Below are 15525 nucleotides of genomic sequence, written 5' to 3'. Positions count from 1 at the left end.
GATGAATTTTGTGGGGAGTTTAATGGAGCACCTCGACCACAAGCTTTGATCTTTTCAGCCGCTTTTAATTTTTTTGGCACAGGTTTGGTTGGATGGAGCTGCTCGATGGATTTTTCAATTTGGATCGTTTGTTTTTTTTAGTTTGGGTTTGATGTAATTGCTTTTTTTCTTTTTTTTTGTGTTGCGTTGTACTTGGGATATTGGAACCCCTAGCTTTAATGATAGTTTTTTGGTCTTTTAGGTGGGGATCCTCTATCCAACCTTCATATTGTAACCATTTTTTTTTTTTGAAAGGAATGGCCAGAGGCTTTGGTACGAACCCCGACCATCCCTCATATGCTTATAATTCGAGAACCACACCTACACTCAGGGGGAGGGGGGGGGGATTGAAACCCTAGACCAGAGGGAACTTACAACTGACAAGCAGATATTCGACCAACATATTTGAGTACGCGACACTATATATATATGTTCATTAAAGGGCTTGTTTGACATCATGTTTTTTTTATAAAAAATTTTTATTTTAAAAATAATAAATCAAGTTATTTTTAAGATTATTTAAATAAATTTGAGATGTATTTATTATTTTCAAGCCAAGCATTTAGTCAAATGATTTTATGCATCATGTTGGTCAATCATGCATCCAATATTAGCCAAACACTTTTTGATTGATAATGTCTCATTGGCCATCATCGATTCACACTCATTCACTAACTTGAAATATCTTGTTGGCCGCCATCATTTGATCATTTTATCACCATACTACTCCTTTGCCATTTCTGTCAAGATTCTGACTAGAATTAGGAGATTGTGAAGCCTATTTAGTGGAATGAAGTTGAGCTCTTAAATATTGAGGTGCCTTTTGGAATAATTGTTGGAATTTTTTTAGGAATTTCAAAGCAAAGTATGCTCGAGCGGGAGCACTCTTAGGAAGAGAGTATTTTTTCAATAAGTTACGATAATTTGACAAAATCATGAGATAATTTGGTCGAAGCAAACAATTTTGATGGATATGAGTTCGAGTTGTTACACTCACCACTGTCGTCCCTCCAACTTATTTTTGTGGCCCGAAAACCTTACCTCTTATGCTGCTTGTTTTTTAAGTAGAGAATCATTTTCTTAAGGATTTTTTTTATAACAATTTTTTTTTAAATTTCCTTAATCTATTTCTTTATTTTGGAGGATTTGCACACATTACCACTTCATTCCTAGGTTTTTATATATCTAATATATAAATTTAAATTTTTTACATATACATTGATCTTATCTATCCATCAAAAAATGTATATCTCAATACTTAGAAGTTAAATTAGAGAAATTTTTGATGCAATAATAAAGATTCTACTGATATAAATGTAAAAAGTAATAGTTTATGTGCTCCTTTTATTTATGTCAAACCAAAACTAACTTGTATGAGGAACATCAATGAGTTAAAGTTTTTTCCAATTCTTACAAGAATTCTTACAGGAAATAATATCAACATAACATTGTCGATCTCCAAATTGGGAAGGTGTATTTAATTTAATTTACGTATGCATATATATATAGATATATATATATATACATATATATAGATATGTATGTAAGAATTGATTAGTGTGATATTTTTAATTATAGATTGGCTATATGCATTTAATAAGGTTAAACAATATATTATATAGAGTTATGTATTTTTCTTTCTTGAGATTTGGTGACATCATCTTCTATTTTTTGTTATATTTTTAATTTTATAAGATTAACTTGCAGTAATTTGACAATTTTTTTAAACTTTTTTTTTTCATTCCCTATTTATTACAGATATTGGTTGTGCTTGATAGGTGAATTTATAATTTTTTTTTATATGATATCCCCTCCTTTTAATAAAAAAAATATTGTGTTACATCAGACATATCTGAGCAGAAAAAAGCGTCCTTGTTGTATCGCGTCTGATGTCTGAATGTAGCTTATGTCCGAACTCCGAACGTAGCTTACGTCTGGACTTCGAACGCAATATTTTTTCCCTCTTAACAACCCAATTAATTATTATCAGCATTAGTTTGTAACATAGAGCATTTGCCTCTCTCTCTCTCTTTATATATATATAAAATAACAAAAGAGCGTCTCGTGGCTCCCTACGTGTTGATATAAAAAGTTGTTACAAAATGAGAGAGGGAAAACAGATCCCCGTCTAAAAGCAAAAGGAAATACAAGATAAGTCCTAGGGGTTCTACAATCCGCATTACAACTCTACACTAAAAAGTAAAATAACGAATAAGGTATAAAATACCCAAAAATTTCATCTGTTCGAAAGAGATAAAACAAACATTTAAAGTGCTCCCATAAAAGTTCTTTACACACAGCACCATCCAAAACGGCAATCGATGAAGTCTTAAGCCAGAGTGCAGTAGAAGAAATTGCGTCGATAGCGTCTTTTAAACCAAAATGTTCATCCTCGCAAAATAGTAAGTAGTACCATAAAAAAAAAGTTCTGGATAATCAGCATTAAACTCCCTATTCCATAAATCCAAAGGTATTCCATAGCTCAAATAAGAATATAAGGTTACCGTGAAACAGTAAATATATTGGAGTATCCAAACTTTTCTAAGAAAAGAGATACCCAAAGCTAGCTAAATACCAAACAAAAGCCAATGCATAAAATAAGAATTAAATGCAGCAAATTTACAGTTTGAAGCAGGAGTAATGGGCCCTCTGCATCAAGAATATAGCAGAGGTGTAGTTTAGCAAGCCAACGGCAGGGGAATTACATTCCCTGTAAATGAAATGCATCTGTATAACCAAATGTTGCCTTTTTAATATAATCTTGAATAATGTTAAACAAACAAAGAAAATTCCAAGTGATTAGAGAGGCCTTGTTGAACATGTTAGCAATAGTAATAGAGTCTGATTCAATATAAATCATATTGAAATGAAATATAACTACAATCTGTAAAGCATACCAAATGAAGAAACACTCAGCTTCTAAAAGTGCAGAGGCACAAACTGGAGAGGCAAAAGAATCGAGGTAATTGCCCCTATTATCCCGAAAAATATCCCCAGTCCCAGCGCTATTAACAGTTCAGCTCTCATCTACATTCAGCTTCACCTAGCCAACAGAGGAGGGTTGCCACCTTAGCAAAGAGGCCCTCCTACCCCTTGGGGGAAAAATAGAATGTATCGAACGGTGCCGAGAGACTTTGAAAAAATAAGCAAGAATATAGGAGGTGGTATATATATATATATACATATATAGGATATTGTATAAAATATTTTATCCATGACCACGATCGTACACCCCTAATTTCTGGGCAACTACAATAGAAATATACTTTTGAATTATCCAAACGTAAATACCTTTTTTAGCCAACATCAAAATGGGACAAAACATCATTATCCATTTGGGCCATTAAATCATCACCGTCCAGATACCTCTGGATGCAATGATGGACGGTCGTGGATCATTTTGGTCAATCAATTATTCTGCCTCTTAGTCCAAAATACAAGTGGGAACCAGAAAATGAAACATGTCCATGTTGTTGCCACAATGATGGAAAGTGTCCTTTCCATCTATATATATATATATATATATATATATATTGGTGAATAAAAACAGGAATCCACACAAATTCAGAAGAACACACAGAGATTTACGAGGTTAGGCAAAGAAGTCTACGTCCTCGGGAGCAAAATGACGACTTTTTTTTCAATATTAAAAAAAGAGTACAGAATACAAGGTTCAGAATCTCCCTCACCTGGGGTTACAAAGATGACATATATATAACCCTATATTACAATATGTAATTACTTAAATTACCCATGTATCAAACTGTGGGGTGTTGCGTCTGTACCTCTAACCCACATAACGAAAGTCCCCCAATTAGACAGATCATTTTGCTTCACTCCACTCGAGCATCTATCTCATTTATGATATATGAGTCATATCTAACAGTGCTCTTTTTAGAGAGAGAGAGAGAGAGAGAGAGAGAGAGAGAGAGAGAGAGCTGTATATTTAGGATGGAAACTTACATATTTGAAGAATTTGTGAATTTTATAAATTTGAGTGCTAACCTTTTTTTTATTTATAAAAAAAAACAAGATAATTTCATTGGAATATATACATGCTTGCCACTCACTTCTTATGTATTTATATATTTAAAACCTAAACCTTATTTTTTACATGCATACCATTTCACATATGAATGAAAAGATGCGTTTCACTTTTTAAATATTAAAATTAATGATGGTATTTTTGATATCATATGAAAATTTTGAGTGGTATAAATGTAAAAATTGAAGTTTAGTGTTTAGATATGTAAATGCATAGGAATTGGGTGGTAGTCATGTAAATGTCTCCTATTTTAGTTGGGTCAATAGATTTGCATTCTTTGATTTCATCTTGAGTGTAGGATTTGAATTCTCATTTGATATTCAATTATTTATTCTTGGGGCTGAGAATTTAGCTCGAAGATTTTTAATCCCTCGAAGGTTTATTTGAATTTTGGCTTAGATCAAGACTGAATTAAAATAAACGAGTCGAGTTACGAGCCAAAATTTTAGATTACATTTTTTCGAGCTGATTTCGAGCCAATCTCAGTGGGATTGAAATCGGATTGTTAACAACACTAATGATGTTAGGACTGTGAATTTAGCGAATTTAGCTTGAAGGTCGTTGATCGCTCGACAATTGATTTTAATTTCTGGCTCGGATCCAAAATAAACGAGACGAGCTACGAGTCAAAATGGATTGAAATTTTTTTGAGCTTATTTTGAGCTGCTCAGCTCAAAATCGGATTGTTAACAACCCTATTAAATAAAAAATAATTTTAGAATGTATTAAAATCTCCGCCAATATAAAATTTTAATTTTTAAAAAGTAAAATGTTATTTTTCATGCATTGGTAAGATTTCACATATTTAAATTTGAACTTTAGGTAGTGTTAAATATGTAAACGTATAGTCATCAACTTTATCATGATTTTTCTACCTTTTTGTAAGATATAGCTCATATATTATAAATGGACAGTGTTAAATCAGGAGTGGAGCACAGCAAAAGATTTTATCCAAATCAGGGGGGTTTCTTATGTGGTTTGGGGGTGTGGTACAAGGGTAATTTGGTAATTACATATTGTACCCAAGGTTTACTTTTTATGTGCTTTCTAGGGTTATAAATTAGAATTGTATGTAACCCTAGGGATTAGCCCTGAATTCTGTACTTTTTCCGAATTAGTGAAAAGCCGCCGCTCTGCTCCTGAGGACGTAGGAATCTTTGTCAAACCTTGTTAAATCTCTTTGTGTTCTTCTGGATTTGTGTCGTTATTATTTTTCCTCGTAATTTTTCAACACTTTTCAGTATAGACCCTTTTCTCCACTTAATTTTGATTTTAACATATATTCATCAAATTATATATTTACATTCAATGAATATTATAATTATTATATTCTTACATATCATCAATATTCGAATTCATATAATATACATAACAAGTTGATAAATTTAAATTTATTTAATGAAATAAGTGTCATGTAAAAAGAAAATTGGAGAAATTAATTGGATCTTATATATCTAGAAGTAGGGGTGTAAAAGAGCCCAACACGAGCAAGCCCAGGCTCAGATAGTGTTCGACTTGTTTATATTTCGTGCTCAAAAAGTGTATTCGTGTTCAATTCGTTCGCTTAGCGAGCCGAACACGAGGTGTTCATGAACAAAGAGTCATTTTGACAACCCTAATCACGTAGCCATAAGATATTAGGGGTTGAGACAAAATTTAAAAATTATTGTTTGTATTAAAAAATCATTTGAATCTAATTTAATAATTTTTATTCTATTTTTTTAATTAATACTTTTAATTGATAATAAATCCTTGTAGCATTGTAGTCAATTAAATTTTTAATACACATACACACACACACACACACTTGATGAGTAGTATTTCGAGCCAGAGCGAGGCGAACACGAACGAGCAAATTTTTATTTGTAATCGGCTCGTTAACTTAGCGAACGAGCCGAATACATGCTTCTTAACCAGCCAAACACGAGTTATTCGCAAACAACGATCTGTTTTGACAACCCTATCTAGAAGAGTGTGTTACTATTATATAAATCCTCTTAAATATTTTTTTTACTAATTTGGAAAATATTTAAGAAAATTTTTGCATGCACTTGAACATGGTGCTCCAACACCAATTTTATACATTCATTCTTCACATTGTTCTTTGATATTAGTAAATACTAGCCTAAATAGTATAGTGATATAGCTTAGTGCCCGTTTGGGGCAGCTTGTTGGATGCAGTGGTGTTCTGAAAATAGCATCAGGTATGTTTGAGTAAATTGTGTTTTGGCAGCTTATGCGTTTTTAAAACGCTGAAAAACAGTGTTTTCACATCGCACCTATCAGGTGCAGTGGCAGTTTTCGGGTCTTGGTCTGATTTCTCCAAAAAAATAAAAATATGTAATAGTTACTGCACCTAACTTATTAACATAATATTTTAATCAACTTATTAGCAGATTATTCAATAAGTTGCAGCTGCCTCAAACGGACCTTTGCTTGATTAATATCTTGATTAGTTCTATTTTATATATATATATGTTGTGCTGGAAAATTCGTAGCGGTAAAGTGATAAGTTGAAGTCTTAGTATTGCATGATGAATCATCACACACAAATAAATAAAAAGTAATAGCATAAGACACTAGGATTTTATAAGTAGAAAAAGTCGGAAAGAAAAAAAAAATCACGGGACCTAGTCCTGTCAAAGTAATCCACTATAATTGAGTGAGTACAAAGGTATAACCTTTTCTCAAAACTAGGTGATATGTGTTACTATTTTATACCTGATACACCACTTAATGTTATATAGTATAGAAAGAATTACATGTGTTTGGAGCAATTGTGATATTCTGACTAACATGATAATAACCAGTGGTCGTTGGTGGCCGGTAGTCAACGATTAAAGATATTATCAGTGGTCAGCAAGAATGTGTGACGGAAGTTATGGTCAAGTCTTCCATATGATGGTAACACTTTACACTGTATTTGAGATATGACATTTACATGAGCAATCGGTGGATAGTGGTTGACAATTGTAACAAGGGAACATTCAATAGTAGTCGATGGTTGACGATGGGCGTTGGTTGAAGATAAACGGAGGTCAGAAGCCCCGTTCTGCACTGTACATATCTAATTTTGAATATTTTTTACTATTCAATTAACCATTGATAACCTTCAATTATGCTTCAGTGGCTTTGATCTGGGCTTGATTGGACCTGGATTGAACCAACTTTGGCATCATTAGATTCGTCTTGTTGTGACAGTTAATTTGACTATAAACTTCAAGAAGTTGGAGCCCTAAATATTCTTGAATTTGAATTTAGAAAATTTATTGCTAGAAAGATGCATCGATATTCATGTTGTATAATAAAATTTTATTGAAGACGCGCAATATTGATATGAAACAATGGAAAATAAAAACATCAAGTAATTTAAACATACTTCCAATTATATGACCATCAGAAGAATGACAAAGCATCTTTGCCATCACTTGTTTATGAAAAATTTTGATGAAATCTAAGTTATTTAGATGCCATATATATTTTTCTTTGAGAGTCTACTTATTAAGAAATCAGGCGAGCGCATTGGACAAGAGAAGAAGGAAATTGTGCTTGTTACAGAGTTCGTGACATAGAATCATACTACAGTAGATGAAATATGTTGCAAGTAGTTTTATGGTGGATGAGCAAGACTTGGGACTCGTTTGAACGATCCCCAATTTGGAACGGTGGAAGAAATGGTCGGAGCATCTCGCAATCCAAATTCGTTGAGAACAGGCATTATGGGGAAGAATTGTTCGAAGCATCTCGCATCCGAACGACAATTTCCCGTGTCGAACGTTCACTTGGCTTTTCATTGTGGAAGTCACCAATGAGATCCCCCTATTATGTTCTTTCGATGATAGCTTTGAGGGTGTGTTTGGGGTGAATTGTGTTTATCCAGATAAGCAGCTTATCTTGAAACACGGCCCGCGACGTTCAACCCTCGACTTGCGTTTAGTGTAAAAACCCAACCGTGTTTTAGGATAAGCTGGAGAAACGCACAATCCAAACGGTATGGTGGGGTTTTGAAAACGTCGCCCGCAATTATAAATTGTTTGGCTTGAGAGCATTTTGGGTGCTTTTATAAACAATTTTAGCATGTATTCTTGGGTGATTTTATTAGTTTAGCTTTAAGTGATAAGTTAGAGTTAATTATCAGATTAATTCTTTGAGCGTCAGGTGTTGGTGACTTGACTCAAGGATTTAAGGTACATGACACCGAAATACCTGATTCTTATGTATTTGCTTTTTTGACATTTATACCACCAAAATCTTCACAATTTAAACATTTTTAAAATGAAATACACCTTTTTAAGCATAAAAAAGTGGCATATATGTAGGTGGTAGATATGTAAATAGAGAAGAATTGAGAGGTGTGTATGCAATTCTTCTCAAGTTAAAATTGTTTAAAAAAAATAGTCAAAACACCTAAATATTATTATTTTATAGGAAAAAAATGCTAGCATCAATCTAGAGGAGTCCAGATGATGTGGACATGACAAACCATGTCGAATGATAGCCCATTGATAGGATACTCGAAAGTCCAATTGTACGATCGGAAGCATCAAGATTGAGATCAACCAAGGCAACCGAGAGGCCTGAACTTGAGTGGTATGACCGTAAGCGGGGTGCAAGGGAACTCAAGTTAATCCCCACGATGAAACCAACCTAAGGAGGAAGCTAACTCTTATTCAATAGTTTCCGCAAACATAATGAAGAATCAAAGATACGACTCTAAGCCATCTCTCAAGACCTCTTCGTCTAGGGACAACTACCTATCAGATTAAGGTGATTTACCCTCTGCCCGGTGGCATAGCTTTGCTTTGACGACAGGAGCTCCTAATCAGGGATTGAGGATTGAAGGCCAGATTTGGTCAACCGTTTGACACAACATGCTTGGCCGACCGAGTAAATTTTGTCGACCATTTGCCAGTAAAGGTCTAGCCAACTGGTAGCATCAAGCCTAGCTGACTGGCAGCCTTACAAGACCAGGCCAAACAACATGCCTCTTTAGCTTAACAGATCAATAATGCCTACTAAGGGCTCATCAGTCCAACCCGCTGAGCCTTAGAACAACCAGACTCTAGGTTAACAAATGTAAAATACCTATGAAACCCTGTACAACACCCACTAAAGTAAGGGCATAAATATAACTTCACGTATTGTATCCTCTTTTTCTAGAAATAGAGAATCATTTTATGAATAAAAATGTCACACATCTATTTGAAATAATTGTTTATTAATATGCACTCATCTCTTTATCTCTCTCATGTTTTAAATTCTATTATTTGGGTGTGATTCCCAGACAAATCAGGATTCTAATATTTACGGCATTCAATGATTCAATAATTGAACTTATTGGGTTTTCGTGTCTTATGTCTATAAATAGGAAATTATTATATAAATAAAATGTTACATGCCTCTCTCAAATTACTGTTCATTATTGTGCATTACTTTTTCTCCCTCCCACCTCCTCTCCCGTACACTATTTTCCTTGTGTGTCATTCACAGACAAATCATGATTCCAAAATTATTTTGAGTGTTTTTAAAAATAAGAAAAAGATATTTTAAAATAAAAAAAAGATATAATTAAATAATACGTCAAACAAATATATTTTTAAAAATAGAAATTAAAAAGAAATTCTTGAGGAGTTCCGAGCTTATCATATTGTTGATTCATGTTCGAGCCAATTAAACAAGCCAGTATGGCCTAATATTTAAAACCTTATTCATTCAATATCTCATTATATATGCACTAAAGTCTTATCTCATTATTAATTAATTCAGTACATAAATTAATAATTCAAGAGCTTATTACTCATACAAAAAAAAAACTATTTTAATCTCTAACCCCAACATATTTTGATTTCATTGATGAGGCCCACCATAATCTCACTCTATTTCTTATCATATACATTTAAATAAACATATTAGAAATAAAGATATAGGGTGTGTTTTGGGCAGCTTCTGCGTTTCAGGATAAGCTGCTTATCCTGAAACACGGCCAGCTGGCCTGCAGCCTGCATTTCGTGTAAAAATCCAAACGCGGTTTCAGATAAGCTGATGAAGCGCAAACCAAACGGTACGACAGAGTTTTTAAGTTTTGAAAACGCCGCTCACACTTATAAACCGCCCCAAACGGGCCCATGTTCATGTCTAGAATGCTCCACAAGTTCAAATATATATCTATTTTTATTTGGGACAAAAATCCATATTAAATATTTTATTAATTATAAATAGAGAAAAAAGAATAATGAAAACAGTTACACAGATCATTACATAAAGATAATAAACTCATACGTGAGAATTTTATTTTTAGAATAATAAAGTATAAAAAATAATTATATTTATTGTTTGGTTATCAACTTCTCATACTAATTGTCTTCCAAGCCACATATGAAACCACCAAATAATTCCGTGGGTAAATTCATTAATGTTTTTTCAATTAATTTATTAATATTTAACTATTTATTATTATATATTTATCAAAATAATATATTTTTCTATTAGAAATAGTGTCATAAGCATTAGATGTCACATCCCAATCCCTTTTTAGATCTATCATTTGCTTAAATATAATATTTTTTCTTATTTTAGTTTCTCATCATATTTATCATTAACTATATACATGTTCCTATCAACAATTTATAAATAGAAAATAATATTTGTCAATTTATTTAATATACAATCACAATCACTTTAAGAGATGATTGTAGGATTCTTAACGATCTGATCTGAATAGATAGACGTAGTGTAACGCAAAATTAATTCTCGACTTATTATATTCGTTTTTGGGTGGAGCGGGCTTGAAATTGAATCAAACTCGATCTGACTCGAATCTGAAACAAACTAGCTCAAATTGAGTTATTTGGATACAATCTAGCTTAGAATCGGCTTGATCAAGCTTGAAATTGAAACTAAATGACTCAAATTGAGTTATTTTGATCCGTTCCAACTCAAAAATAGCTCTAGATTTGTTCGTAACTAGTTATATTTACGCAATAACTTACTGTGGATAATATATATATATATATATCTGTGTGTGTGTTTGTGTGCGTGCGTGCGCCGTTTACTTAGATCAGTTGGTCGAGCATCAGCTTGTCAGTTGTAAGTCCCCTCTGGTCCTGGGTTCGATTTCGCTCGAGTGTAGAGTGTGGCGCTCGAATTCTTAAACGTGTGAGGGATGATCAGGGCTCGTATAATAGCCTTCGAGCATTCCTTTTGGAAAAAAAAAAGGAATATATATATACATTCAAACCGATTTTTTAGTGATTAACGATCTCAGGGTTAAATTCACAGCCCTAGAAGTTAGTAGCTTGTCTCTGAGTCATTTTCTTAAGTGAGTCAAACATGAATAACTTGTTAAGAAACACGAACAAACTTCTATTTGATTGCGTTTAACCCATTTTTGCCTAAAATAAATTAAATAATTAAATAAACAATATTAGTCTACTAATTTTATATTAAATTTTTTATTCAAATTTTATTTTAAAAATTATTAAATGTAATTGTTATTCAAATAAATTGAATTCAATTTGAGTGTAACACTGGCCAAAACAAAGAAATGAATTTGAATTGAGCCGAACTCAAGCTTACCATTCACGCATCATTTCGATCACAAGCTTGCTTTAAATAAAAGATTTTTCAAATAAGCCGAACACAAACCAACATTAGACTCGTTCATGCTTGGTGTGTCTACACCCCAACTGACCCAGACATGTAAAATAGTTTTCCATATAATTAATTTAATAATAACCTATATATAATTGACCCAGCTTGATGTGCCATGGAAATACAATCACCATCATAAAATCTTATCTTATAAAGATAAGGTTCCATGTAGGACTCATAAATGCATCTCAAAAGGCTACTGTTCACGAGATTGCCATTTTATCTAAATAAGAGAAAGAAAAAACTATATAAATGATTTAGTTGATAAAAATTAAACTTTTTATTAGGACTATTTTTCTCGCATATTTGTTGTCTTGTCTCTCACAAACATCGTTGCTATACGATGCGTCACCTCCCAAAAGAGCTCTTTGGGGTGGTGGACAACCTAGGATTTAAATACTACTTTTGGGCCCTACACCTAGCCGATGTGAGACTTTTTCTCCGTGACATTCCCCTCCACGCAATCATGTGACACCCTCGTCACGAATTGGCTCCACTGAGGGTTCCACTGGACCATGGAGAGCCCACATACAGTAATCTGCTTTGATACCACTTCTCATCTCCCAAAAGAGCTCTTCGGCGTGGTGGACAACCTAGAATTTAAATACAATTTTTTGGTCCAACACCTAGCCGATGTGAAACTTTTTGTCCGTGACAGACAGCTCTATATTATTCAAGCTAAAAATCATAAAAATTAAAATTTTAAAATAGTTGGTTTAATTATCAATATTGAATAGTAAAAAGAAATAAATAAGTTGATTCGTCGCGCGCGTGTGTGCGCGTGTGCGTGTGTGATATGTAAATTCATAAGAAATGAGGGGTATGTGTAAATGTTCCATTTTTTCTTTTCCACATATTCAGTCAAGAATTAAATGTTTGTGGAGTTGGACCATGGACTTAAAATAAAATAATAATTCAGGCATAATTAAATAAAATATCATAAAATTACAGTAAAAGAAAATCTTATAATCCTAAACTGTTTATACAAAAAATAATTATAAATTATAATAATTTAGGTTCACCCGATTGATAATTACTTGCATTTATTTTTATCACAGTTTTCATTATTGACAGTTGAGAATTACACTTCTAATTTCGCTTAGATAAATACATGCACGCTTCTCTTTATGTAAGAAAAATTACAGGCACCGCTTTAAAATCCGGAGAAGAGGAGAAAATTTTTTAGTGACGTAGGTCTATGTGTGGCGCCGGATATTCTTGAGTTACTTTCAGGTTATTTCTAGGTTATTTTTCATAATCCGCAAATAACCCAGAAATAACCGGCGGTCTTTATTTTTGGATTATTTATGAGTTATTTTGGAATTATTAAAAATAACCTAGAAATAACTCATGAATAACCTGCAACGCACGTAGAGGTACGTCGGGTGTCCAGACAGAAAATGCGTGTGTTGTCTGAATATATAGATAATGGCATGAATTGCATTACGTTGTTATGCAGAGATGTGGTGCAATCCACGAGAAAATTTTACGTAAGACATACGCAGCACTGCGTACTCTGCGTACGTCAATGAGGTTATTCAGAGTGTATTTGAGGGTTATATATGCATATACCCCATGTAACGTCTCAGTAACCTATAAATATACAGAAACGCGGAACTTACCTATACCTTCTAGTAAGTTCCGCATTTCCTGTTTTTATATATTTGTAGAGGTTACAGGGAGGTTATAGGGGGTATAACGCAGATATAACCCCCCAATAACATCTGAATAACCTCTCTAATGTACGCAGCGCTGCGTACGTCTTACACACGCAAATTTTTCTCGTAATCCACACCATCGCCCGTTGGTTCGAGTGTCTGCAACTAATATTTTTCCCCAAGATGGTTGCGCCACCCTCCCTTCTATTCCTGAGGCAACTTTATCTCCATGGTCCACTAACCACTAAATTTAGGTAGCATGTTTTCTTTATATAATAAAATTATGCTTCGTTATTTGACATATATATATATATACATATATATATGTATATGTATATAGATATATATATGTATATGTATATAGATATATATATGTATATGTATATAGATATATATATGTATATGTATATAGATATATATATGTATATGTATATAGATATATATATGTATATGTATATAGATATATATATGTATATGTATATAGATATATATATGTATATGTATATAGATATATATATGTATATGTATATAGATATATATATGTATATGTATATAGATATATATATGTATATGTATATAGATATATATATGTATATGTATATAGATATATATATGTATATGTATATAGATATATATATGTATATGTATATAGATATATATATGTATATGTATATAGATATATATATGTATATGTATATAGATATATATATGTATATGTATATAGATATATATATGTATATGTATATAGATATATATATGTATATGTATATAGATATATATATGTATATGTATATAGATATATATATGTATATGTATATAGATATATATATGTATATGTATATAGATATATATATGTATATGTATATAGATATATATATGTATATGTATATAGATATATATATGTATATGTATATAGATATATATATGTATATGTATATAGATATATATATGTATATGTATATAGATATATATATGTATATGTATATAGATATATATATGTATATGTATATAGATATATATATGTATATGTATATAGATATATATATGTATATGTATATAGATATATATATGTATATGTATATAGATATATATATGTATATGTATATAGATATATATATGTATATGTATATAGATATATATATGTATATGTATATAGATATATATATGTATATGTATATAGATATATATATGTATATGTATATAGATATATATATGTATATGTATATAGATATATATATGTATATGTATATAGATATATATATGTATATGTATATAGATATATATATGTATATGTATATAGATATATATATGTATATGTATATAGATATATATATGTATATGTATATAGATATATATATGTATATGTATATAGATATATATATGTATATGTATATAGATATATATATGTATATGTATATAGATATATATATGTATATGTATATAGATATATATATGTATATGTATATAGATATATATATGTATATGTATATAGATATATATATGTATATGTATATAGATATATATATGTATATGTATATAGATATATATATGTATATGTATATAGATATATATATGTATATGTATATAGATATATATATGTATATGTATATAGATATATATATGTATATGTATATAGATATATATATGTATATGTATATAGATATATATATGTATATGTATATAGATATATATATGTATATGTATATAGATATATATATGTATATGTATATAGATATATATATGTATATGTATATAGATATATATATGTATATGTATATAGATATATATATGTATATGTATATAGATATATATATGTATATGTATATAGATATATATATGTATATGTATATAGATATATATATGTATATGTATATAGATATATATATGTATATGTATATAGATATATATATGTATATGTATATAGATATATATATGTATATGTATATAGATATATATATGTATATGTATATAGATATATATATGTATATGTATATAGATATATATATGTATAAATACATATATATATATATACATATACATATACATATATGTATATATATGTATACATATATGTATATATATGTATACATAGATATACATATATGTATATGTATATATATGTATATATATATA

The sequence above is a fragment of the Phalaenopsis equestris genome, unplaced genomic scaffold (genome assembly GCF_001263595.1).
Source record: "Phalaenopsis equestris unplaced genomic scaffold, ASM126359v1 Scaffold000504, whole genome shotgun sequence".
In the NCBI taxonomy this organism is placed as follows: Eukaryota; Viridiplantae; Streptophyta; class Magnoliopsida; order Asparagales; family Orchidaceae; genus Phalaenopsis; species Phalaenopsis equestris.
This window is presented reverse-complemented; position numbering follows the sequence as displayed.